The 26518-nt window shown below is 37.9% G+C and overlaps 1 protein-coding gene and 1 long non-coding RNA gene across 2 annotated transcripts in view; one reads left to right on the top strand and one right to left on the bottom strand.

The window, feature by feature from the left end:
• Window positions 1–18487, top strand: part of RWDD3 (RWD domain containing 3) — a 60656-nt gene extending 42169 nt beyond the window's left edge. The window contains exons 8-9 of the transcript XR_007411447.1: window positions 12603–12840; window positions 18181–18487. The gene's annotated coding sequence lies outside the window, so the exon portion shown is untranslated. The remainder of the gene's footprint in view (window positions 1–12602; window positions 12841–18180) is intronic.
• On the bottom strand, window positions 18223–25551 carry LOC112640813 (uncharacterized). Its single transcript, XR_003124268.3, has 3 exons — window positions 23844–25551; window positions 18683–18753; window positions 18223–18487 (listed from the first exon to the last, which is right to left on the bottom strand). It is a non-coding gene; the product is annotated as an uncharacterized LOC112640813 (long non-coding RNA).
• Window positions 25552–26518: the final 967 nt, after the last annotated feature.

Raw genomic sequence — 26518 nt, 5'->3', positions numbered from 1 at the left:
TTTGTTCCCAGAGAGAACAGACCTGCTCATCAAGAGCAAACCCATGGAGGTGAGAGATCAGTGAAAGCTGAGGACAAGGCAGCCGAGTTCTGCTTTGTTGAGCAGGAGTGAGCCCTACAGCCTCCATGAGGTGTCTCGCTGTCTGCAGAGGATTTGTGTGAACTGTCAGTTGAAAGCATTGACAGTGTTCCATTAGTAATGAATTATGGGAGTAATTTCATTAATTTCTTTACCTCAGTCAGTACATGTTAGTCTAAGTTGCTCAACCAAACATCAAAAGAACCACTGCAATGTAACCTTTTAGTCTTTCACTGTGTAACCAGGAACAGCAAAGAAATAAATTAGCGTAACATTCCTTTTAAAAAAATGACTAGAGATAAGCAGTGGACATAATTTTTCCTGTTTTTAATTTAATAGCAGGTTTATGGTTTTATGCAAAACCATTCACATTACATTTGACCCTCTGGGAGCTGCCTGTTTTTTTTTTCTTCTGTGGGTATAATTTTGAGTCTTTAATAATCTGTTGTTAAATCCAGTCTGAGTTTGATTAATGAATTGTGATGAGCCAGTGCATTAATTTGCAGGTTTGGTCTAATGCCCTAAAAGGCTGCTTTGTTGTGGATGTTATTAACGCTAAACTCCTCAGGAGGAGCCATGGGATGGCAGTATGCCCCAAATAATGGACAAGCTACATCTTCGGGAAATCCCAATGGGGGAACTATAGCTCTAGAAGTGACTATGGAGCTATGGTTTTGAAGGAGAAAATCCTGATTGAGTTTAATTTCCTAGAACAGGGGACTGCAGAGCCCAAGGGTTCTCTGGATGGAATTCAGGGGAGCCTGTGGATTTAGATAATAAAAAAATTCTTTACTTTCATTAAGCTTTAACTGAAATTTCACATTCTATTGAATTATAAATAAGCAGCAGACCACAGAATTATTAATAGTATCTGTGACTTTGTCATCAATAAAAAATCACAGATATTTTTATGACTTATTATGGGGTTACAAGTAGCTCAACATGCCATTTGTGCTTATCACTGCTTCAAAATTATAGTTGTTATTAGGACAGATGCTAGATCTGGTTATTTCAGATATATATGAAAATTTTTTAAATGATAACAAATTTTTAAAATGATAACCATGTTTCAATATAATTGGTTGCATTTGTATTCTTATTTTAGACATTTAAATACATGATTCTGAGAAGGGGTCTATGGTCCCCAAATGGTTAAGGATTCCCCTTTCTAGAGCAGCTTTTGTCTGTGCTGCCATCTTTCTCTGGTAAATTGATACTTTACCTCTTCCTCAGAGCTCTATTTTCAGGAACAGGTCTAAGGTTCAGATGTGTTACCCGTGTGGCCAGATGATAGCAGTGACTTTGTGGTGCTAATGTTACCAACTTCTCATTCATTCATTCATTCATTCATTCATTCATTCATTCATTCATAAAGATTTTATTTATTCATGAGAGACACAAAGACAGAGAGAGAAGCAGAGACACAGGCAGAGGGAGAAGCAGGCTCCATGCAAGGAGCCTGATGTGGGACTCCATCCTGGGTCTCCGCCCTGGGCTGAAGGTGGCGCTGAACTGCTGAGCCACCGGGACTGCCCCCGACTTCTCATTTATTCCCCTACTTTCCTCCTCCTTGGCTCCTGAAAGCTTTGGACTGTTTATTTTATTCACTGTTAGTTTCCCAACCAGATATTATACTCTTTGACACATAGTAGGCACTTAGAAAATATTTAATGAATTATAGTTTAGGTGGAAATACATATATTGTCCCATTTGAATGAATCGGGTTTTAAAATCATTTTTTAAAGTGAAAAAAAATCTGATCACACTCTAAAGAGTTTATTGCATTATAAAAGGTATTTACAAGGCATTAGGGATGTTTATAGGAACTAATATTAACCAGTTTATTGTCCAGCAGTTCAGCTTATCAGAGAACTGTAGACTCTCACAACTGATTTTTAAAAGGTATTGTTATCACTAAACAAAGAGAACTGGAATTCTCCAAAGGCAAATATAGCTGCAAAGAGATAAGAAAATTAGATTAAGGAAAGAGATTAACATGTGTGTTGGGAGTGTGTATAAATTGTGGATGTGTTTTTGTGTGTCTGTGTGTGTAAAGAGACCCAGGCCACATGAGGGTCTTTAGAGCTGTAAGTTGCCTTGGAGATTATTTTTCAATTTAATTTAACAAGTAGTGAAACTGAAGCACAAAGAGGTTAAATGATCAGTGACCTCTTAATTGCTAAATCCAATAAAGCCTTCCCAGACCTTATCTTACTTGACCATGCTCTTGCATTTTATGTTGTTTACCTTTTACTTTTTCTGAAAGTCTGCACATATGCTGTTTGTGCCACTCAGAATGCCTTCCTTCCCTGCAACTTCCTATCTCTGCCCCCTACCCTTCTTCCAGAAGAACACATTGTTCACACCCATCTGGTCTCCATTCTTCAAGCAGAGCTTTGCTTTCTCTAGTTCTGTGGGTTTTTTTTTTTTTTTCATTCTTGCCATCCCTAAGTAGCCTTTTTAGACATTAAAAAAACCTTTCCCCATTCTCTCCTCCACTAACGTCTGGTGTAATTTTAGAATCACAGATACACTATAGATCTGTTTATATCCTGTAGCTTTTTGCGGAGTTACAAACCATTATATTATCTAAGATATTCTCACCTCCAAGAACCAATTTCGCCTCTCTGGGGGGTTGGATCCTCCCTGCTGAAAACGCATACTCGTATGGAATTCAAACGTTGTCCCCAGACCTTGGATTCAAAAGATGTTGTAAAGGGCACCAACTTCTAGTCATTTTGCTAACAGAAATTTCAATCTTTCCTATAGGATATCTTCCCTCCCCTAACTTTGCAGGAGTGTTTACCAATTCTGTATGAAAGTAGGTTTTGTTCTGTCTGCCTGTTTCTATCTATGGGAGGAACTGGGAACACAGTCATTATTTGAAGGATGGAATGGAAAAGAATTGTTCTCCATTTCATCTTTGCTCATAATGGTCAAACCCAGTGAAATGTGGCTGGTGGGTAGTGAATTTCAGAACTCTCTTGTTGCTGCCACAACTGCTTAGTGAGTGAGAAGATGGTCGCCTTCACTGTTCTTGATGCTGGCAGTAGATGCCCATATTTACTGGCCTTTGCCTAGGTCTCTGGTAGAATAATTGTTCGGTCAAGTGTCCTTTTTGTGGTGGTAATAACTCTTTTAACTCCCATCTTACACAATTATGTTCTCTGGGGTGCATCTGAGACATCAGGTCAACTCTGCAATTTTCTGAGTGTCCCACGGTCTCTATGTCCTCCACATTTGGCCCATGCTGGTCCATCATCCTGGAACTTTCTTCTCCTTTTCCACTAGGTAACTCTATTCTCAGTTACAATATTACAATCATTTCTTTCAGGAAGCTCCTCATATGCTTCTCCACAGTCTATGTGTGATATCCTAGTGCAAGCTTCCATGGTATCCTGTATTCCTAGAATTATTATATATAGACTGCTTGTTTTTCTGCATATCACATTATCATTTAGCCTCCTTACATGTAGAAGCATGAGGGTTATCAGACTTAGCAAATAAAAATACAAGATGCCTAGTTAAATTTGATTTTCAGGTAAATAATAAATAATTTTTAGTGTAATTATGCCCCATAATTGAATATTTGCATATGGGGCATACATATTTGAATATGGGACAGACATATACTAAGAATTATTCATTATTTATATACCATTCTGATGTAACCCACCATCCTGTTTTACCTGGCAGTCCCAAGAACATGTCATATTTTTTACTGTATTCCTGGAGCCTAGCACAGGTCCAATCTATTGGAGACAATCTATAAATCCTTATGTATGGGATAAATTTATTCTAGAAGCGGGTGATAGAGCAGTGAACAAAACAAACAAAAGTCTTTGCCTTCTTGGAGATTATATTCTGGTAGGTGAATATAAATAATAAATAAATAAGTAAAATACATAGTATGTCAGTGTTGGTAAGAGCTATGGAGGAAAATGAAGCAGCAAAGAGGATAATAACATGTCTAACATAGGACTGATTTTTTTTTTTTTCAAACTTGAGGTATGTTCATTCTTTCTCATTTCAGCTGTTGGCAACTCCATTTTTACAGTTGTTTAGATCAAACCCCTGGAAAGTCATCCTTCCTCTTTCTGTTACACTCCTAATCCAATATGTTAGGAAATATTATTTGTTCTACCTTCAAAATACATCCTGAATCTGATCACTTGTTCCCATCTTTCCTAAAAAGTCATTGGTCTAAACCACTATCAACTTCCACTTGGATTTTTGCAATAATATCACTTCTTCTGCCTTTGTCTCTGTATGTCCCATTTTCAACATAGCAATAGAAAAAGATTTATTTAAATGTAACTCAGATCATGTCATTCCTTTCTTCAAAACATTCCAGTGGCTCCCTGTTTCCCTCATTTTAAAAGCCAGGGTCCTTAAGTGATCTTCATGCATCTTCATGATTTGGCCCCATTATCTCTTTGATTTTACTTCTTGCAACTCTTTCTCCCTGGGGTGAGCCACCAACAATCTCAGTTTGCCCTGGATGCCCTGAAAGTCACACATCCTAGGAAACTCTTGTGTCCCTGGCAAACTTGGACAGTTTCTCACTCTATCCACACCTCTAGCCGTATGTGCCTTTTTACTGTCCCTTCAACATACCAGGCACACTCCCATCTCTGACTTTTTCACTTCCTCTCCATGTTTTGAACATTCTTGTCCCTATATCTAAGTCACTAATTCCCTTCTTTTTCAAAAAATTTTGTTTAAATGTCATTCCTCTCAATAAAGCTTGCTCTGAACATCCTATTTATAGTTTAAATTCCGTTTGCATGCCCTCCGAACAGCCTGACAAATGCTCCTTGACCTGCCACAATTTTATTTCCAAAGGATTTATCTACCTCCAACACACAGTATAATTAGGGTATCTATGCTTACCGTTTGTCTCTTCCTTCTAGAATCTAGGCCCCATGAAGGCAAGAAGCTTTGTTGTGTTTACTTATTTGTCCTGAACACCTAGGAACCTGGCTCCCATGGGCACTGGATAAATATCTAGTGAATTGAACTGAAATGGGATTGGAAGCTGTCGGTAATGGAAGGCAGTGCAATGATAAGGGTCAGGGATGAAGGTGATATTTACGCAGAGATTGAAGAAGTGAGAGAATGAGCCATGTGCATCTAGGTGAAGAAGCTCTCATTTCACTTACAATAGAAACCAAATAATGGTCATGACTGTGTCTCTACATCATCTGGATTGCCATCCCAACACCTACTTCATCTCCTGTCCCCCACATGTTAACCATGAGTATCTAGCCTTACTGCCTCCTTGCTCTTTGCACAACATGACAGGCACATTCCTGCCCAGTGACGTTTGTATTCATTCTTCCATCTGCCTGGAACCAGTGGAATTCTTAACCCATGTTAAACTTAACCCAGGTTAAGTTTAACTTTGAACTTTAACTTACTTTGAACTTTAACTTTGAACTTTAACTTTGAAGTTTAACTTTAACTTTTTAGTTAAAAAGTTTAACTTTTTTTTTTAAAGAAAAATGTGAGATTTATTTTATTTTTTTTGGGATTTATTTTAAAAGAGTACCTTTTACTGTGCTTTAGTTTTCCCACGTGTGAAGTACTTTACGCAAGATACCTATAGACAAAACTTTACATTTTCTTTGAAGAAGCTGGTCTTATGTTATGTTCTCAAAACGCCAACAGCCCATTCCAAAGCTGGTGCCTTCTTGCAGTGGCCAGTTCAACTTTCACATCTGGGAGATCCAAGGTGGGGCAGAAGGCAGTCCTGGAGGGAAGCCTTTAAGGTACCACCTTTTGATACTGCGGCAGGCTGGAGTTCTTCAAGGTGGGACTTTAGAGCTCCCTGAATCCCCTAAATCACAAATGCAGGAAGACACTCTGATAGTCTGTACCCTCTTCTTTCAAAGTTAAACTTAACATGGGTTAAGTTTAACATGGGTTAAGAATTCCACTGGTTCCAGGCAGATGGAAGAATGAATACAAACGTCACTGGGCAGGAATGTGCCTGTCATGTTGTGCAAAGAGCAAGGAGGCAGTAAGGCTAGATACTCATGGTCAACATGTGGGGGACAGGAGATGAAGTAGGTGTTGGGATGGCAATCCAGATGATGTAGAGACACAGTCATGACCATTATTTGGTTTCTATTGTAAGTGAAATGAGAAGTCGATTGGACAATTTTGTGGAGAGTGGTGACATACTGTGATTCAGCTTTAACAGCTTACCTTAATGACTGTGTTGACAATCCGCTATAGGAAGCCAAGGCAGAAAAAGGAAGACTAGATATGAAATGGAAATGAATCAAGAAAGAGATGATGTTGGTTTATACAAGATTAGCAGCTGGAGGTAGTGAGAAATGACCAGATTCTGGATAAATTTTGAATTGAAGCTGACAGGTAATGTTGATGATCTGGATGTGAGGTGTGAGAAAAAGAAGAGTCAGGAATAATTTCTGATTTTCTTAAAGTAAATTTTTCCTTGCAGTATACAGAAACATGCTCAAATCGTTTAAGTGTAGAGCATTGTGAATCTTTCTTAAAGGGACAATACTCATGTAATCACCTGCTCCAGCAGGACATAGAACATTACCAGCCCCTGTTTATGCAGCTTCTCAGCCATCATCTGTCCTTGAATAACCATTGTCACTGAGTTAAGTGCAGCTTAACCCACGTTCACAAGTTTTGATGTTATGTTTTCATTATCATTTAGTTTAAAATATTTTCTTTTTTCTTTTTAAAATTTTTTTAAAAGATTATGTATGTATGTATGTATTTATTTATTCATGAGAGACACAGAGAGAGAGAGAGAGAGGCAGAGACACAGGTAGAGGGAAAAACAAGCTCCATGCAGGGAGCCTGACATGGGACTCAATCCCCGGTCTCCAGGATTAGGTCCTGGGCTGAAGGCGGCGCTAAACCGCTGAGCCACCCGGGCTGCCCCAAATATTTTCTAACTTCTATTCTGACTTCTTCTTTGACAATTTCCAAATATTTGGTGGATGTTCTAGTTTTCATCTGGTTACTGATTTCTTGCTTAATTCCACTGATTCCAAGAATACATTAATGGTTTCAAAATTTTGAAATTTTAGGGAACTTGGGAACTCATTTTATGGCCCAGTATGTGGCCAGTTTTGGTAAATATCTCATGTTCCCTTATTACATGGAGAATTTCATATATGCCAATTAAATCAAGTTTATTAATATATTATTTAGTCTGATTATTCAATGAATAATTTTCAAAGTTTGTTGAAATCTCATACTATAATTGTGGGCTTATCGCTTTCTATACTTAGTATTTAGTAATGTTAATTTTTGCTTTACTTTTTAGGAGACTGTGGATTTAAATTGTCATATCTTTCTAGTAGATTAACCTTTTTTTACTATTTAAAATGTTCTTTTATTGTCAAATAAATCAAAAGAGATAATGTATCACACATATATACTTTAAAGAATAATAGAAGAAGAAGTAGAAGAAGAATAGAAGAATACTCTGTGAATCCACAACACAGCTTAAAGATACCCCTGTTCATTTATATTTTTTACCTAGTTCTCTCTCACACCACTATCCTGGATTTTTAAAAAAGATATATTTGTTTATTTGAGAGAGAGAGCAAGAATGAGAATGAGAGAGAGAGAAAGAGAAAGCACATGAGTAGGGGGAGGGGCAGAGGGATAGAATCTTCAAGCAGACTCCCTGCTGAGCTACAAGCAAGACTTGGGGCTTCATCTCATAACCCATGAGATCATGACCTGAGCCAAAACCAAGAGTCAGCACTCAACTGAACCACCCAGGCATCCCTATCCTGGATTTTTTGTTAGTTGTTCTTACTATTAAAAAGAGTCAGCATAATTATAAGCATCTCTAAATTATTGTTTAGTTTTATTATTTTTCATCTCCACATTTTGGCAGATTAACTTTTAAATATCACTATGAAATATCATTTTTTTATGTTTAATGATAGTGTTTACAGATGTGCTTATTTAGCAATGTACAGTTGAATTTTTATTTTTTCATTTAGTTGAACAAACTTTTTCTTTCAGTTCAAGTATTTAGTCCATTTACATTTAATGTAAGTAAGTGTAAGGATGTATTTGGGATTATATATACTGGATATAACAGCATGTATCTTTAGTTAATAGAGTCTAATACAAATCACCACTTATTAGACAATGCTAGGATTTAATAAAATATTAATTCCATTTATCCCTTTTGGCTATAAGAGTTACTGCTCTTATGCATTTTAATCATGTATGTATTTTAAACTTCATAGTATATTATTTTTGCTTTGTACTCAACAGTCATTTATATTTATACTCATATTTACCTTTCTATTGCTTTTCATTCCTTCCTGAATCTCTGTCTTTCCATCTGGGATCATGTTCCTCCTGTCTAAAAATCCCTTCAGTATTTCTTTTAGTATGGGTCTGCTGACAACAAAGCCTCTTTTTTTTTTTTTTATCCCTTTGTATTTGAAGGATGTTTTCACTGTGTATAGACTACTAAGTTGTCAACATTTCTTTCAGGACTTAAGATGTCATTCCATTTTCTTCTGGCTTCCAAGGTTTTTATTCAGAACTTGGTTGTCAATTGTCATTGACAATTACCATTGCCATGGTAGCTCCTTTGAAGGTAATATATTTTTTCATCTGGCTGTTCTTATGGCTTACTTTTTGTCTTTGCCATTTGGCAGTTTTACTATGATATGACTAGTAGCTTATTTATCCTGCTTGGAGTTTGATATCTTTCATCTCTTTTAGAAAATTCTCAAACATTATGTCTTCAAACATTGCTTTGGCCCCTATTCCTTCTCAAATGCACTTCTGGATACCCAGTTACACTTACATTACACTTTTGCCATCAACCATATATCTCTTGTACTGTTTTCTATATTTCCATTCTTTTTTTTTTATTGGACTGAATATTTTCTACTGAGCTATCTTAAAGTACTAATCCTCTTTTTACCTGTGTTAAATCTGCTTTTAAACCCTTCTGTTTACTTCTTAATTAAAAAAAAATATATTTACTTGTTCATGAGAGACACAGAGAGAGGGGGGCAGAGACATAGGCAGAGGGAGAAGTAGGCTCCATGCAGGGAACCCAATGTGGAACTCGATCCTGGGTCTCCAGGATCACACCCTGAGCCAAAGGCAGACGCTCAACTGCTCACCCACCTAGGCATCCTGACCTCTTAACTTTAATTATTGTATCTTTCAGTTCCAGAATTTCCACTTGATTATTTTTTAATGGATTCCATTTTTCTAGTGAAGCTATCTTGTAATCTATTTTTTGAATATATTTATCCATGTTTGATAACTTTAATATCTGAATTATCTATGGCACTATTTCTAATGTCTTGCTTTTTCTTTTTTTCTGATTTCTTGGTATGTTGGCTAATATTTTATTGAATGCCAGACACTTTGTATGAAAAATTGTAAAGGCTTTGGATGATGCTATTTTTCTCTAGAGAGGGTTAACTTTATACAATGTTAGGCAGCTGGAATAAGAGCAGAGCAACTCCAATCCAATCAGTGTATGACTGAAAATAATTGGGTTCAGAGCTTGTAAGGTTCTAGAGTCATCTGCTTGGGCTCACTTGGAGGCTGGGTAATCCTGACAAGTTCTTAATATTTCTATTCATCACTTTTTTCACTGATAATACAGGGAAAATAATAGTACTTTCCTCACAGGGTGGTTAAGAAAATTAAATGAGTTCATATATGAAAAGTACTTAGTACCATAGGAAGTGCTCAGTGAATCTTTGTTAGTGTAACTGTTAATTCTTGCCCTGATCAAACAAATGTCCAAGGCCAAGATCTTCTTCCATTCCTGCATTTAACAAATATTAATTGGAATGACCACTGATGGAACTCAATATGTGGAGAAAGATTAGACCTTGTTGGAGGATAGGATCTAGAAATAGGATGGAAAAATAAAACACTTAAAAGCTTTTGCTATGTTGATAATAGAGTCAAAAGATATAAGGTAAGCATCTCAGTGGTGGTCCATTGTTATTCCAGAGTACTCCCTACATGTAATTCAGTTAGTTCCCATAATGATAAATGGAGTTTCAAAGTGCAAGTCTTCTACTGTGGAGGTGATTTTAAAGATTAGTCAAGTTCTTATTTGTTGTTTCTCCAGTGGGAGTGAGTGGTGGTTAGAGAAAGCAAGGCTCAGGAAGAAGGAGTAAATAGTTTTTAACATTTTCCCCATTCTCTCTCCTGGACTTCATTTTACTTCCTTCTGGAGTGGTGCATTTTTGATGTAGGCTCCAGGTAAGATGTTCTATAGATCATGAATTAGACATAATTTCATTACAGAATTTCCCACTGTCCCAATGTTTCTTCTTCACTTTTATACGAGTCATCCTAGTAGGATCATTCTAGTTTGATCAGATTCAAGGTACATGATTATGCCACAGCACTGTACATGAAGCAATCTGTGTTTTGACTGGTGATAAATTGATAATCACCTAGCTGGCTCAGCCAGTCCACAGAGAGGCAGTTAATATTGTGAAACTTCAATAAAGTCGGCTGTCAATGCGATAGATATTACAGGTGAACTCCTTGATCTCTCATTGTAATCCCTTGAATCTCTGTTATCCATCACTCTATAATACATTTGTTTAGGAGGAAAATAAGCTTCTAAAATCTCACCATCAAAGTAAGTCTACACAATAACATTTCTAAATCTGACACACAAGTCTCAACAACACTGACAGAACACTATTTAGCTATCAAATTCAGTGAGGTGATGTAAATTTACAGAAGGAGGGCAAGAGATTGAAAAAGTGTTCCCCTTTGTTTTCTTGGACAATAAAAAAGTTTTAGAAAAATATTCTTTTCCACTTCGCTTATCAATCACCCTTTGAGTAACAAGTCTAGGAATTAAACTTCTGAAGTTTTCCTACTACTAGGTGTTACACAGTACAAAGAGTGAGTATTGGATTATGAAAGGTACAGCTTTATTCTTATGAATGGAAGCAAAACTCTAAAGAAGCAAAAAATATCAACAGATGTTTTTTTATTTAGGAAAAAGGATTAAATTCTTTTTTGTTTTAGTTATCTTGTACTTGGTCATTGTCAAAATGAGTTATCACCTCAGTAATTCTTCCCAGAGAATTTTTATCCCACAAAGGCCAAAACTCAAGGGTAAAACCAGCCATGACTCCACTTAGTATTTCTAGGTTGTTACCTTTTACGAAGAAGACATTTACTCTTCCCATGGTGTATTTTGAATTTATGTGAACATTCTAATGAATGATCTTATTGTGTGCGGTTTAGTCTCCTGAGGAAAGAATTTTCTTCTATTTAATCTCAGGAAATAGGATCAGCTCTGCCAAAGTATTATAGAGCCCAAGGAAACACTTCCTGTATTTAAATTAAGCAGCTTTAAAGTTGCTTAAAGGAGTCTTACTAATTAGAATTCCAGTGGAGAAAGCTTGGGAAGGTTTCAGAATGCTGTATCTGAATCCACTTCCCTTCCACTCCTGGTGGGAATTTTGAAGGGATTTCACATAGTTTCCCTAGGAGGTCAATTACAGACCTACTTTCCCCAATAATTTTTGAATTCATTATCCTCAAATATCAAATACACAAAGGCAAATATACTCTTTAAGCCATAGTGTGAGACATAGTGATTGAATCAAAGGTTTCATATTAGAAAAAAATTTGATTTTCTTCATTTTTATTCAGAATAGGCTGGGAGAAGTGTGGAATCAAATGCTTCTGAGGATATAGACTTCATGGCAGCAAGCTCCTTGAGGACAGGGACATGTATGGTACATCGTAACTATAGTCAGGCAACATACATGATAGTTTGTGCAAAAGTTAATCAGTGATTAAATGTACTGATTTATATTGCTTGGAAAAAGACTTCTCCCTTAGGTATTCTAGAGCAGCCTGATAGTTTTGGAAGAGATGGATCATACCAAGATGTGTTTCAAGCAACCTTTAGTGTGTTTTACTTGCAGTTTATCTCACCCTAGTTGGACTTCCCTGGTGGCAGTAGAATATTGCTAACTAATAAGATGTTTGCTTTGGTTTTGGACCCTATCATAACCAAGTTTATTAAAAGGCTGGAAAGCAAGGGAGGCAAGCATGAGATTAATTTTCTTTTTTACATATGATACATTATTATTTCCAAAAAGAAAGTTATATCTAACATTGTAATTAAAGCAGATTTTCATTGACTTTTTGGAGGCATTGTATACTATTTTTAATCATAGTAATCAGTAAGTTGAAATGTTCAGAAAAGAAGTAGTAATAATAGCTAATATTTATTGACTACTTAGATGAGCCACGTTCTTAACCTTTAGGAACAGTGTTTTCCCAAATGGGGTCACATTTTCCATTTTTTATTCAACAACAAATTTGCCGATTGTATTTTAGGCCCATCTTAATTTCTTTCAATTCTAGGTTTGTAGAACTATGTTAATTTTCATGGTCATGTTAAAGGTTTTGGATCTTTTAATAACATTTCATGAGATGCTTCTAAAGACCTGACAGAAAATTCTGTGTCCCATTTACTTTGTGTCTTTAAGCCACATTCAGTTCTCCATTCTGGGACATCTTCAGTCATTGGACTCTGAGGAATTTGAAGAGCTCACCAAGGCGCTTCATTTTGTTAAATGCTCCCAGTGAGCCTTCCTGTGTTATGTGGAATTTCATTAATTTGGAACTCAATGTCATTGCATTCAGACAAGGCCAGTCTAGAGGGCAGAATTTTGGAGGAATTCATGGAAAGGAGGATGCTGGAATATTCAAAGGAGGAACAGAGAGGTAATATACCAATATTGTTATTTACCACACAGGAGGATGAGCTTCACGGGATTTTTTAAACCATTTTAAACCTCTTGAGATATATATAGATATAGATATAGATATAGATATAGATAGATAGATAGATAGATAGATAAATAGATAGATAAATTTGTTGGATTTGGGAAAGACATATGATTCCTGCATCATAACACACAGTGACAAAGTTGTGAGCAGATAGACAAGAGAGCAGAAAAACTCTCTCACTACTCTCTGAGGTTGGTGCATAGTAAGCTTCCAATTAACTTTGGTTGAGTTGATGAAAGAAATTGCTATGAAGGCAGATTTCTTAGGATACTAGACTAGAAGTCTTGGAACAAGATTCTCAAGATGGAATGGTCTTTGAGAGAGAGATCAATAGGCTGCCATGCCCTCAGCCTACATTTGTCTCTCTCTATTTTTCTCGGTTGAACAGGGATTTGCTTTTCCTTGCTTTAGGAATTACCCCATTGGGACAAGCAGTGGTTGAGTTATATGATGGGAAAGAAGGGTTATCAAGTTTATTGGTTTAAATTCTCACTTTTTGAAAGCAAAATTACTGGAATTACTTTAGATATCAGTTCTAAGTTTCATAAAGTTAAGCTTATTGAGTTTGGGGGCATTATTGCCAGTGAGTCTGGACTGTGTATGGAAAAATTGTCATTCCTTAAAAAATTATGCATAGCACTTTATTGTACATGGGAGCCTCATGGATTTTTAAAAATTTATTTTCAATAATTTTTAATCTAATTTGATTAAAACACATAAATTAGCTATATCCTCCAGTGAATTAGGAAACCCATAATACCGTTTACTTGGGACTAAGATAATCCCCAGTATACCTATCTGCTTCTTGGGTCATACTGCATCCAGTCATGCTGGAATACTAGTGGGACATCAGAGCTCTACCAAAGAATCAGAAACTACAACTGGGGATCCAAACAGAAATGCTCAGGTGGTCTCAGTAACAGAGTTCTTGGCATGCAAAAGATGTTCAATAAACATTTATCGAGAGAATAAAACTGAGGAAACTGCTAAACGTATGGTGGAGGTAAGGAGGTTTCTGGTAACATTATAAAGCATAGCAAAAGTAAACAGTTACTTCACGCAGGAAACCATAGCATAGAGGGATTGAGGTGAGTGGACTAGATGCCATGGATCTAGTTCAGCCTCTGCTACAAACTTGTGTATGTGAACAAGATATTTTAACTTCTATAGGCCTCAGTTTCCTCTCTGTAATAGGAAGTGATTTCCAAACTCAGGTTTTCCTTTTTCAAACTCAGTTTTCTGATAATATACACAATAAGAAAAGTAGACCCTCTTGGATTGAATCAAGGAAGGAAGACTGTAGCCCTGCCTGCTCGGTCACCTCCCAGGCGCCCCCAGCACACAGTTTGAAAGCGATTGGACTTCATCTGTGAGGTGCTCTCCCACCATGACATTTGTGGGCACTGTTCATAACCAGTGTTATAAGCAGCTGTGTGGAGGCCAGTGGAGGGCACCGACATATTTTGAAAAGTACTACTTCAGAGGGTGTTCTTCTCCCCTCAAACCAGCCACTGTGGTCTCTAAGTCCATTGATGGCATCACAGCCTACATTGTCTCCTCCACCTGAACCCCGGGAATTATCCAAGACTGCCCCCTCAGTGCCTATATCCATGAAGTCACCACCTGCTCTCAGTTTTCACCTGTGAATATTTCTGAAACCTACCATTTCTTCTCCAGCCACCTCCAGGATTCAAGTCTTTATCCTTCGTCTCTGGACAATCACAAAATACCCTGACTGATCTTTGGACCTTTAGTGTCAGTCCATCCCCATCTGTGTCACTCCTTAACCTAAGTCTTTTCATTGCTCCCCATGGCCTGCAGGACAACCCCAATCTTCTTCAGAAGGCAGGTGGGCTCTCCATGACTGGCCCTACCCAGCCTCTGCTCTCATTTGCCATCTTGTACTTTTTGCTCTGGCAGCATCAAAGTGCCCAAAGTTCTTCAGATATACTGTGTAGTTTTACACCTTCACCCTTGGGTCCTAGTGATTCTCCTCCTGTCTTGCCCTCTACCTTTCTTTCCTTTTTTTAAGATTTTATTTATTCATGAGAGACACACAGAGAGAAGCAGAGACACAGGCAGAAGGAGAAGCAGGCTTCCTCTGCAGAACCTGATGCAGGACTCGAACCCAGGACCTCAGTATCATGACCTGAGCCAAAGGCAGACGCTCAACCACTGAGCTACCCAGGTGCCCCAGTCCTCTACCTTTCTTTTCTGCAACTCCTTTATCATCTTTCTTTAAGACTTTGTGCAAGTCTTATCCCTAGAGAAGGCCAGCTAAGGGCCCCGCTGTGTCTGTTAGGACTCTGCTTGCTGCTACCACATTCTATTAAAATTATCCAGATAGATACAGTTCCTCCACTAGATTGTAACTCATTGGAGACCAGTATTATTTCTTTTTATACTTCTTACTCCCCCGTGTCAAATACAGTGCCCATGAGCTTCACAGTAAGCAACCTGTCATGGGATTATCTGGTCTCAACACATCAGCTCACTGATTGGTTTCCCATGAGATTAGTCAAAAGATCTAAGTGAACTCAGGGGCAAGGGAAAGGCTAATGCAAAGTATAATACTTTTAAAATTAAAAAAATTAAAAATTTTAATATAAATGCTATTCTAGTATTTATCATAAAGCTATGTAAAGCTTTAGAGGTTCTATTTGCTTTTCATTTTAATAAACTGCATCATTTAAGAAGAGAAAAGTCAAAATACACAAGTTAAAGACGGTGAGTAAATTTACTCAAGTAAACCTTCAGATATTTTGAGTAAATTGTTCCTTTGTCTTAGCATGAGCCTCATGGAGGGGGAATGCCCCCAACCCTGGCACCCTTGAGAATCAAGAAAGCAAGCTTCTTGAGTATATAATTCTCTCTTTCCTTGTCTAGGACCAGGCCACCTCTGGCCTATAAAAAACAACCTCTCTGCAGGGATGCAGCCCTAAAGGCACAGGGTGTAGCAACAAAACCCTCAGGTTATGCTGAGAGGAAGGTGATTGCCCTCTAGGCAGATGGCACCGTAGGAAGGGAAGCTGGATTTGAGCGCCTCCACCAGGCACCTTTACGAGGGGTGCAGATTTACCTTGCCGAGTGCAAAGAGCCACTTGTTTCCTCCTTGTCCTCAAATGATAATCTGTGGCTGCCAACTCAGTAGGAATAGTCATGGTCTCTCTGAAGACCATTTTGGTAGGTTTTCTTGTGAAGTCTAGCTTGCCATTTTGATGGGGCGAGATAGTGGCATTCTGTGGTGCTTTCTGAGCTGTGACCCAGAGAAATCCCTTCTCTGCATAGAATTGTCATTTTGTATAGCTCATTTTGCTAAGTGACAAAGCTGATTCTGTCACAACAGGAGCCAAACAAAATGGTGATCGCTGGCTCATGCGTGAGGGATCTCTTCGTTTCCACACACCCTGTGGTAAGCATTATTCACGAGCACTTAATTGTTGGTCTTCATGCATAAAATGAATGTGACATTTGAGACAGATGTTTATTGTTTGTTACATATATCTATATTTTTTCAAAACTCCAGCTACTGAAATTGGCCAAAATTACCATGACAAAGCACAGATTTTGTACATTTGGGGTTGTACTCTGATCTGTGACCTGTAGGAACAGCATGCAGGTGTTGGCGATATACACATGGACAGACTTTTCTTTTTATTGACAGGAGGGATAGAGTTTCTTGAACAACTGTGCTTAGGCTGAAACAACTGCTGAGTTCCACCAGGGGCTGCTGTTGAACTTCTAAAAAAAAATCATATTTTGGAGAAGAAAGGGGGTGGTGGTGGATGGGGAGGGAGGGATGGGAAGAGGGGAAGAGGAATAGAAAAAAAATCTTGGAAGAAAACCTGACATTTCTGTCTAAGGTGGAGGAGCATGCTTTGCTGATGCCACACGTGGAATGTTTCGGAAGTGTCAGTAATAAATACTTCTATCAGAAATCTCCTCATTCTATATCTCTGCATATTATACCCCAAGGAGAGTCATACAAAGACATAGCTGTCAGGGTCTAATTTTGGATCTGAAAACTATGGCGGTTGTCAGGCATCATTTCCCATGTGTGATATTTATCTCCTCTCACAAACAAACTGAGTGCAGGGTTTTTAATTAATTTCCAAGTGTCTCCCATGATAATTTCCCCCCTAATATATTAATACGATGATTTAAACCTTCATTCAGAGGCAGACTTTTGGTTGGAAATCACTAAAGGCTTAGATGGTGTTTAGTATTATCAATAAGTTACACGTTCGTTGGTTTGCAGGGAATCAATAAAGTTGCCCTTTCCTCATTTTTATTTTTAGAGGCATCAGTGGGATTGTATCTCTTTTAAGTATATTAAGGAAATCATGAGTGAGCTGATTTTGTTATTTTTCTTCTTGTGATTGGAGGCAGTTCTTAGGCTGTTCCTCCTAATGCTTGTGGTAGAGTTACTTTAAGAAAAGTTCTTGATTTGATGAGAAGGGAGTGAATTTTCTTCTGTAAAGTATTTCCTTCAGAGAAACTTGATTTTTTTTAAATAAAGGAACCAGAAATAGACCATGGAAAGGGGCATATCCCTGAAATGTACAAATCAATTGAGGACAGCAAGTGAATTCACCTCTTATTTCCCTGCCCAATCTCTCTCTCTCAATAGAAAATGGGGAATAAAAAGCATAACATCATAAAAATTCTAAGGACAGGAGTAGGATGGAGTTATAGTGTATGTTTCTTAAACAGCATATTTTTTAAATAAATGAAAATAAAACTTGTGTCTTCCATAGGAAGTCACATTTGGTAGAATTTTATTTATTTTGGGGCAATGCTTATATCTTTATTATTATTATTATTATACTCTTAGCTAAAAGGTTGCCCCAAATTTCACAAAGATTTTTTTCTCAATTCACCTTTAAGATATTTGATTACTGGGGTGATAGGGCAGTCCTTCAAGAAATATTTATTTTTCTCTGAAAAGGACATTCAAACACCATTGGAAATCATGACAATAAAAGGTAAAGTCCAAAATACTTATATACAGCTTCTAATTATTGGCAATCAAATATTAAATTCCTGGAAATGCCTGAAACTCTTTCTTATAGGACTGCAGCTTACATTTGTTACTTTTTTCTGTGTGAGGATTTATTTCTCTCCTCTCTCCCAACTCCCAGCACCTGCTATACAACTGCTTTCCCTAGGTCCCTTAGGAAAATTTAATAACCAAATACCTATCCAGTGAGAAAGGAATTTTTTAAGGTTCAATTGCTCTGTTAATAATTTGTATTTTTTTTTTCTGTCTTGCAGTTTCTATGTAAGCACCACGAAAATCAACCTTTTAAGCACAGATTGATTCTGACAGTTTTTATTTTACGTGATTTCCAAGAATTGGTATAGAGATGCCTCTTAATTGAAATAGTTCTCCTTTTTGGCTTTTATTTTATTGTCCTTTACTTCTTGACATCTTGTACATTAAATCAGAGGCTGTTTTAGAGACATGAAATGACAGCTTTTTCAGAGCGCGATTCTGGATCCTGATAGATCTGCACTTCTCAAAGCAGACAGGCTGCTCTCCACAGCCTCCGAGAAGCTTCCTGCGCGATGGGCACGTCACCTGGAAACACAACCATAAACTGCAGGTTAATCACCAAGGACCGACTCGTGTCAATTCCCCACTGCCCTGCTTCCCATCTGAGAGGAATAAAGCCAAGAACTATTTTTTTTCTTTGCTATTTAATTTAACAGAATCTGGGCTCAACTTTAGTTGGAAATTATATTTCCTCTAGACCACAATGGAAAGGCTACTCACATAATTTAGTAGCTGTGTTGTAAAGAAAAATCAAAGCATCCTCATGGAATATTTTCCCCGATTGCATCTTCCTGTGATGAGAGAACACATAAAGTGAATGAGATGTGACACAGGCATGAACAGAGAACCCATTTGTTACACTGAAATTGCGAGAAAAATGCTATTTGTGTTACTATGATGTTTTGGAGTTAGAAAAGGGTTATTTGGGAAAAAATGTGTATCTATATCAGAGTCAGTAGGAATAAAAATGAGACAGGATGCAAATATATGATAGCACAGGAAAGCACAGCTCCACAGACCAGACCAGTCCTGTTCGAGGTAGCAGGCAAACAACGGAAACGCTAACAAGATGAGCATTCTGGATTTGTTTTTCAGTTCTACCTAACTCTTTGTAACTTTACAATGCAAGATTCAGAAATTGGAGCCAATTACCATAATATGTGGTGGTTTGGTGGGAGCATGTTCTACATCAGACAGTTAAAAGGTTTTATTGCTATTAGGAGCATGTTAATGCCCTTGATAATGTCTCTACTTGCTTTGTAATGTCTCTCGTTGAAGTATAGAATTCTTTTATCTTCTTATTACATTATGCAAAAACTTGAATTGAAAAGATATTTGCAGGAACATTTAAAGTAGTGCATCAATCAGCTTCAAAGAAGAGAAAATGTTCTCGGAATAGCTTATAAAAGGATAACTGTCAGTTTTATTTTGGATGAACAAAGGCGGCAACGTAAAAAGCACTTTATTGTAAAAGCATACTGTGCAATTCAATAAATATGCCATATAAATATAAAAGAGAAGAAAGTTCATAATTATCTGATGACTTAAATGTAATTTAAGTAATACTTTTAAAATGCATCTAACAGTGAAGTACTCTTTTTCTTTTGGGTTCCGAGTTCTAGCCTCTAAGCCCCCATTAGGTGATAACTTAACTCTCTCTCTCTCTCTCTCTCTCTTTCTGATAACATAAGGACTTGAATGGATTAGTCATGGTCCTGTTTTTAATATATCTCAGAATGATACAGAAAAGAGTATGTGTGTGGAAAGCATTAGCAAAAATTTTAACAACCACTTAATGGTGCAAGCTTTTCAAAATGATTTGTTCTTGTCTGCCCGGTTTTCAATTGTTTCTCATCCTGTCATTGCTGCCATAAGACAATTTTGAATTTGAATGTAACTGTATTGTCACTTGAAATAGCATTTCCAAGTGTTTTGTGTTTGTTAGGTAAATCTATTAGCATTGTGATTGCCGGACTTTCTAAATCAGAGGTGGTTGTTACTTTGTTACTTTCTACATAAGGATATTTGCACTCTTCCTTATAACTAGAAAAAAATATATATATAACTAGAATATATATATATATATATATGTATACACACACAATTTTAGAAAGTTGACTTTTAACTGTAAATGTTAAATATATAACCTTATTTTCAAGTGTGTTTCTCAGGTAATAAACTTTAGCCTGATAAATGCTCCATAGATGACTCTTTTTGACAAGGTTTAAAAATCTACACTGTGAACTGTCTATTAAAGAATATATTCAGATCCAGCACATGGAAAACATATGTAAATTTTCAGGATAGGAAAAAAGAATCTACAGAACTCTTTTTTTCCATAATTTCTGTTTCTACACATATCTATGTGTAGGACATAGGCATGGACAGTTAACTCCCTAGCACATAGAAGGCACTTGATAAATATTTGTTGATTAAGGTTAAAATATAAAAAGAAAAATACCCCAATCAGTAAAAATCTGTCTTCTGTCTTGTAACCTGACAAAGAGATACTAATCTCTTATTAAACACAGAAATCGGCATTTTTCCCAGACTCAGGCCTTTTTAAGATTCAGAAAAACTTCATTTGAAGTCAAATAACCAGGCTAATTCACTCCCCCACACTGTTGTCACTTATAAAATTATATTAATGTTCATAACATTTCTAAAAAATAATCTTCATTTATTTTAAAGTTGTAAATATGGCTGGCACCTTGTAATAAAAAATCAATTCATAACTTTATTTGTAACATCATTTTGATAGCGACTTATTTCTCATCACTATTGTACATGACGCCTAATTCATTAAAATAATGTTCTCATTTCAGTGGGTTTCATCCAGACTCTGTAGAAAACAGTCCTCCGTCTGCTGCTACTCTCTGATATACCCCATTTTCTCATCCCTCCTTTCTCTCGGCCTGTTTGGGAACACTCTCATTTTGAAAGTACAAGGAAAATTATCTCATAAAAGAAATTTAATAACAACAGAACTTCTGAGATTTCAAAAACGTAGAATTTTTAAGTTATTGAACTATGGGAAAAGCTGTAATTTATAACCAGCAAGTTAGTATGTTGTACACATCTGTGTACTGTTTCAGAAAATAAAGGTTGTTACTATAGCAACTGCCACATAATATGGAACATACGTTATTTGTGAGATGCCAGGCTTCGTGTTAAAAAAAAAAAAACAACAATTCCCTCCTCATGGCTGCTCATGGATGTTTCAAGGATTTCCACCTTTTCCTTTACTATTGTAAAGGATTCTCATTTTAATATTCTGTTATTTTAAATATTTTTCTTATTTTCAGTTTCTTATACTTTCGGAGTTTGTTGGTTAAATTAAAAGTTTGCAAAGTACTGCCAGATTTGGTGATCACTATTGAGACGTTCTTTCAATCTTTTGATTTTTACGAAATTGTAGTTAATTTTTTACATAGAGCAATAAGGGTATGATAAGAACACATATAGCTACTGTGAATACACAGTTGATACGCCTAGTAACATTTTATTTGGGTTGGCCCTCTCAGGATTTTATAATTCTGTATTGTACAACCATTGTTGTACAACCCCTTTTTAAAAATAAAAATGTCACAATGTATGTATCTACTTTATGGATATCATATTTCATCTGAAAATGTGTATGCCATACTTAATTTCATTTGAAACAACTGTTTAGACAGCGCTGATCATTTTTATAATGAGAAAACTTAACTCCTTTGTGAAGGGTAGATTTCCAGTCTTTCTTGGTAAGTGGTGTGTCAAAGAATAGGAAAGTTGACAAAAATTCTTAAATTTCAATTTTGGGAGAGACCTTTTTAGTTTTTATAGGCAGACTAATGAATTAGTAAAAGAGACAAGGTAATAATTCAACACAGGGGTTCCTTTGATATGGCGGGACAAGGCACCAGAATGTCCGACTGGTTTGAAATAAAAGTCTGAAAACAACTTGACACTTGGAACAACAGTTTTTGACTCTTGTTGGGTCCTCTTTGTGGTAGAGACTTTTGATATGTAAATGCGTCTGATATGATTGAATTTCTTGTGCATGGTGACTTTTTTAGTCCAGATTTAATATATAATTACAATCATTGACATATTTTGTCAGCTTAGAGGTTCTTGGGGAGCAGTATCTGAGTTTTCCTTTGTGCTAGAGGGGATGCTAGGTCCTAGTTCTCCTTAGACACAACTAACTCTGTATCTTCAGAATGTTCTCTGTCATCAAAAAATACTATTATCAACCCTAAAAACAAAACACTTCTTCTGGTGAAAATGGCAGAATGAATAATACCTTTCTTTTGTCGAAAAAAAAAATCCCAACTTGATGGTTTAATCAATAAACATTTATTAACCATCTACCATGTGCCTGGCACAGTTTGGGGGATATAAAGATGAATAAGAGCTTCCTTGTCTCCAGGGGACTCACGAATCTAGTCAGGGAGAGAATCGAGTCATTAACCAGCCCAGGGAGGTCCATGCTGGGACCTAGTTCTCTCCGGGCCTCCAGCCAACAACAGCGACTCGACAGCAGAACAATAACAGCCAACATCTATTGAACACTTACTTTTTGACAGATACCTCAGGTGCATTTGTAATTTAATCCACAGTAGTGGTCTGAGGGTTTTACTGACAAGAAACTGAGTCTGAGAGCGTTGGAGTCACTTGCCTGCCATTACCCAGCTGAGTTGGGATTCTCATGCCTGTTACACCTGAGACCATACATCTTGACTCCTTGTCCCATCTGCACTGATAGCATCTTCATCCGCGGCACCTTCCTCTCTCACTGGGCTCAGCGGAGTCTGTCTAATTGGCGTCCCTGCTGCCACTTGGCCCCTGCAGCCTCCTCTCCACACAGCTCCCAGGATGGAGAACACAAATCAGATCAGCATCTCCCTTGCCTGGACTCCTCCAGGGGTTTCTATCACATGTGGGAAATCCAGGGTTGTAGTGTCCTGCAGTTTGCTGCCTGCCAGCACCCCTTAAACTCAGTTCCTACTGCTTCCACCCAGCTTGTTCACTTGGCTTCAGACCAGAGGTCGGCACACGTTCTGTAAAGGGCCAGCCAGTAAATCTTACAGGTTTTACAGGCCATACAGTCACTGTGGCAACTACCTACTCAGCTCTGCTATTATAGCTCGAAAGCTGCTGGAGGCGAAAGAATGAACAAGGCTGTGTTCTAATAAAACTTTATTTACATAAACAGGTAGCGGGCTGGATTTGGCCCCCACACCATAGTTTGCTGACCATTGTTTGGACTTGCTATCCTTCCTTTTGTTCCCCTAGTATGTCAAGTCTTCCTACCTTAGGGTCCCACCCTCTGTTCCCAATCTTCCCTGAGCTGCCTCTTCCTGGCTCTTAGCCCCCACTGTGAATGAGAGGCTTTAATTTGGCTGCCATATTTAAGTAGCCCTCTCAACCCCATCTCCACCATATCACCTGTTTTATTGCCTTTATTGCTCTTAAATAGGCAAGATCCCATTAATTTGTTTTCTTTTTTTTTTTCCAATTAGTTTGTTTTCTTACTTGTTTGTTATCTGTGCCCTCCTCTCTAAGAGAGCTCTCTGTGAGGAGGAATCACAGTGGCCTTGTTCATTGTGGTATTGCCACTGACTAGAGCAGAACCTGAGGCATAGAATAGATGCCTAGTAAATACTTGCTGTTGAAGTACAAGCCTGTCTGAAACCAAAGCTTGTGCTTTTAATGATGTCTCAGTATTTCCTTTCTGTAAAAAATAAAGTCACACCAATGATAATTTGAGGACCGCTGGAGGACCTCTGTACCCTAGCAAAACCCATATCACAAGTATTTCTGGTTGACCTAGGGAATATTTCCACAGGCATGTGAATAAGTGTGATGCCACACCCTGTGGCGTCCACTGAGTACTGACCCTTCTTATGCTACCATCACTGCCCTTGCTGACACAGTTACCACGTCTACTGGGTAGCTTCTACTTCAACCAGGCTCCTCTGTCACTTACAATGCTCTGCACTTACTGGACATCTTGGATGTCTTGTGACATCATCTCTGGGTACCACAAAGGCCACACTGTGACAGCCACTGCTCCTGATGGTCACTTTGCTGTCTCTGCTGAGACTCAGTCTCTTTGAGAGCAGCTGCCTCTGTCAAGCACCGGAACCCTTCTGCTTCCAGTCCCCTTAGATGCCCCCACTTCTAAGTGCCCTGCTGCTTCTAATCAATGGTGTAGTTGGGAAGAACACCTATTTTGTGTTTTCCCTCAACTTAGTGGTTCCAAGTTAGTGCTGCATGTGCCCTAAGGCCTTCCAGCATTTTCAGTTTTTTACTTAACTCTCGTCTCTCTTCCTAAGTATAATAGCTGATACTTATTATATGATGCTTATTGTGTGACAGGCACTGTTGGGGAGCTTTGTATTCATTAACTTGTATAATTCTCATGACAGAACCATGAGGCAGGAATGCTATTATTACCATCTCCACTGAAGCTAAAGAGGTTAACTGACTCACTCAAGGCAACTAGTATGTAATAGAATCAAAATTTGAATGCAGGCACTGAGCTTTAGAATTCACACTCTCAATCCCAGTCAATATGACCTGGAAATGTATCCACGGGTCGAGGCTGGGGACAGGGGCAGGAGGCCAACCCCACACTATACTCCAATCCTTCCTTCCCCTGTCATCCTGGGGCTTGTGACCTACTCAGTGACCCCTCTCAGTGTCCCATGTGCACAATTCCTGGGTGCACACCATTGTTTTCTAGATCTGTGCACATACATCTGACTATAGGCTCAAGGGAGAACTGCTCTCCCCACACCCTTGTCGAATCAGGTGCTAAAGAAGATGCTTGAAATGTGTCTGTAACACAAAAAAGGAATCATGAACTCCTCAGGGAAGGAAGTGAATTTGAACTGGATTCTGAAAGATGAATATGATGTTGCCATTCAGAGACTTTGGATAAAAGGGCATAACCAGACCAAGCACAGACTGCGTGATGTATAAGGGACCAGGCAAAGGCATGGTGAGAGGTAATATAGGGAAAAGAGAGTGGGGTGGGTCTTGAAGGGGGCTTGATTCATGCTAGGAACTTTGGACATTAATTTGTAGGCAAGGATGGGGGTGGAAGGATGGCAGAAATAGCAGCAGCTTTAACACCTGAGTGCAGGAGAGAAGAGCTCCTGCTTATTTGTTCCCGTTGAGTGGAAGGTTTCAACATACGGTTTAAAGTCCACTTGAAGTCCGCTTGGTCTATGAACTAACTTTTATAACATTGATTGGGACGAGACTGTATCTGCATGGTTCTAATGTGAACTAAGTACTTGCAATGCCCTTTATCAAAATCAGTTCCATTTTGCTCATTCCTGTGATAAAGCTTCCTCTCATGCCTGTCCCACCTCTGCCTCGGCAAGGGTGGAGGTGATTCCTGAGTATTTTCTTTTCTTTTCTTTTCTTTTCTTTTCTTTTCTTTTCTTTTCTTTTCTTTTCTTTTCTTTTCTTTTCTTTTCTTTCTTTCTTTTCTTTTCTTCTTCTTTTCTTTTCTTTTCGTTTCTTTCTTTCTTTTCTCTTTTCTTTCCTTTCTTTCTTTCTTTCTTTCTTTCTTTCTTTCTTTCTTTCTTTCTCTTTCTTTCTTTTCTTTCAGATTTTACTTATCTGTTTGAGACAGAGAGAGAGAGAGAGTGAGAACGAGCTGGGGGAGAGTGAGAGGGAGAAGCAGACTCCCTGCTGAGTGTGGAGCCTGACACTGGGTTTGATCCCAGGACTCTGAGCTCATGACCTGAGCTGAAGGCAACTGGAGTCACTCAGGCACCCCTGAGTATTCTATTCTACTAGTATGGCCCCAAGAAGTTCTAGAATTACTGCTATAGAGGACTTCAACCATGTGGATGATGTCACACCTGATTGCCTTGAATGGCTTTATCCAGGTTAACCAGTCTTCTGGGGATCTACGTGGAATCTCCCAGCCACCTTCCTGCTGTGAAGGTTATGAAAGCATTAATTCTTAGTCTACAAGGCTGCCTGTTTCGCATGGTCATCTTTAATGACTTTGGAGACTCTTCAGTTTTCATGGACACCTAATTAGGCAGTTATTTGCACTTCATTTTACTTACTCTCATGACTCCCTTCTAACTGGCACACTAATGAAGTTCCTCTGTGACATCACAATGCTCCAACTGATGAAGTATGTCTTCCCTTTGGGAATCAAACGCCCATTTAAAATTAATGAGTCTCTGGTACCCAAACTACTTGTGAATTTTGTCAGCTCTAATATCTAATATTTGTAAGAAATATTTAGACTTGCCTGACTCTTGTCAGAACTGAGATCTTAGTTCTTTGGCAAATTTACATAAAACTGTAGGGAGAGTGACACAATCAATCTGATCTGTTCTATGTGTCCCTTCCACCCCACGAGAAGCAGTGGGTAGGGAGAATGGGAAACAATTTCCAAGGTCCCAGATGAGCAGGGTATAACTTAATGAGCCTTTTGAGGAATTAAAAAGAAATAATCAGTCTGAAGAAACATCACCATTCTTATAGTTGCTCTATTTTCCCAGTGTCAATCCAGGAACATGGATTTTTCTATTCCCCTGG

The sequence above is a fragment of the Canis lupus genome, chromosome 6 (genome assembly GCF_003254725.2).
Source record: "Canis lupus dingo isolate Sandy chromosome 6, ASM325472v2, whole genome shotgun sequence".
Classification (NCBI taxonomy): domain Eukaryota; kingdom Metazoa; phylum Chordata; class Mammalia; order Carnivora; family Canidae; genus Canis; species Canis lupus.
This window is presented reverse-complemented; position numbering and strand designations above follow the sequence as displayed.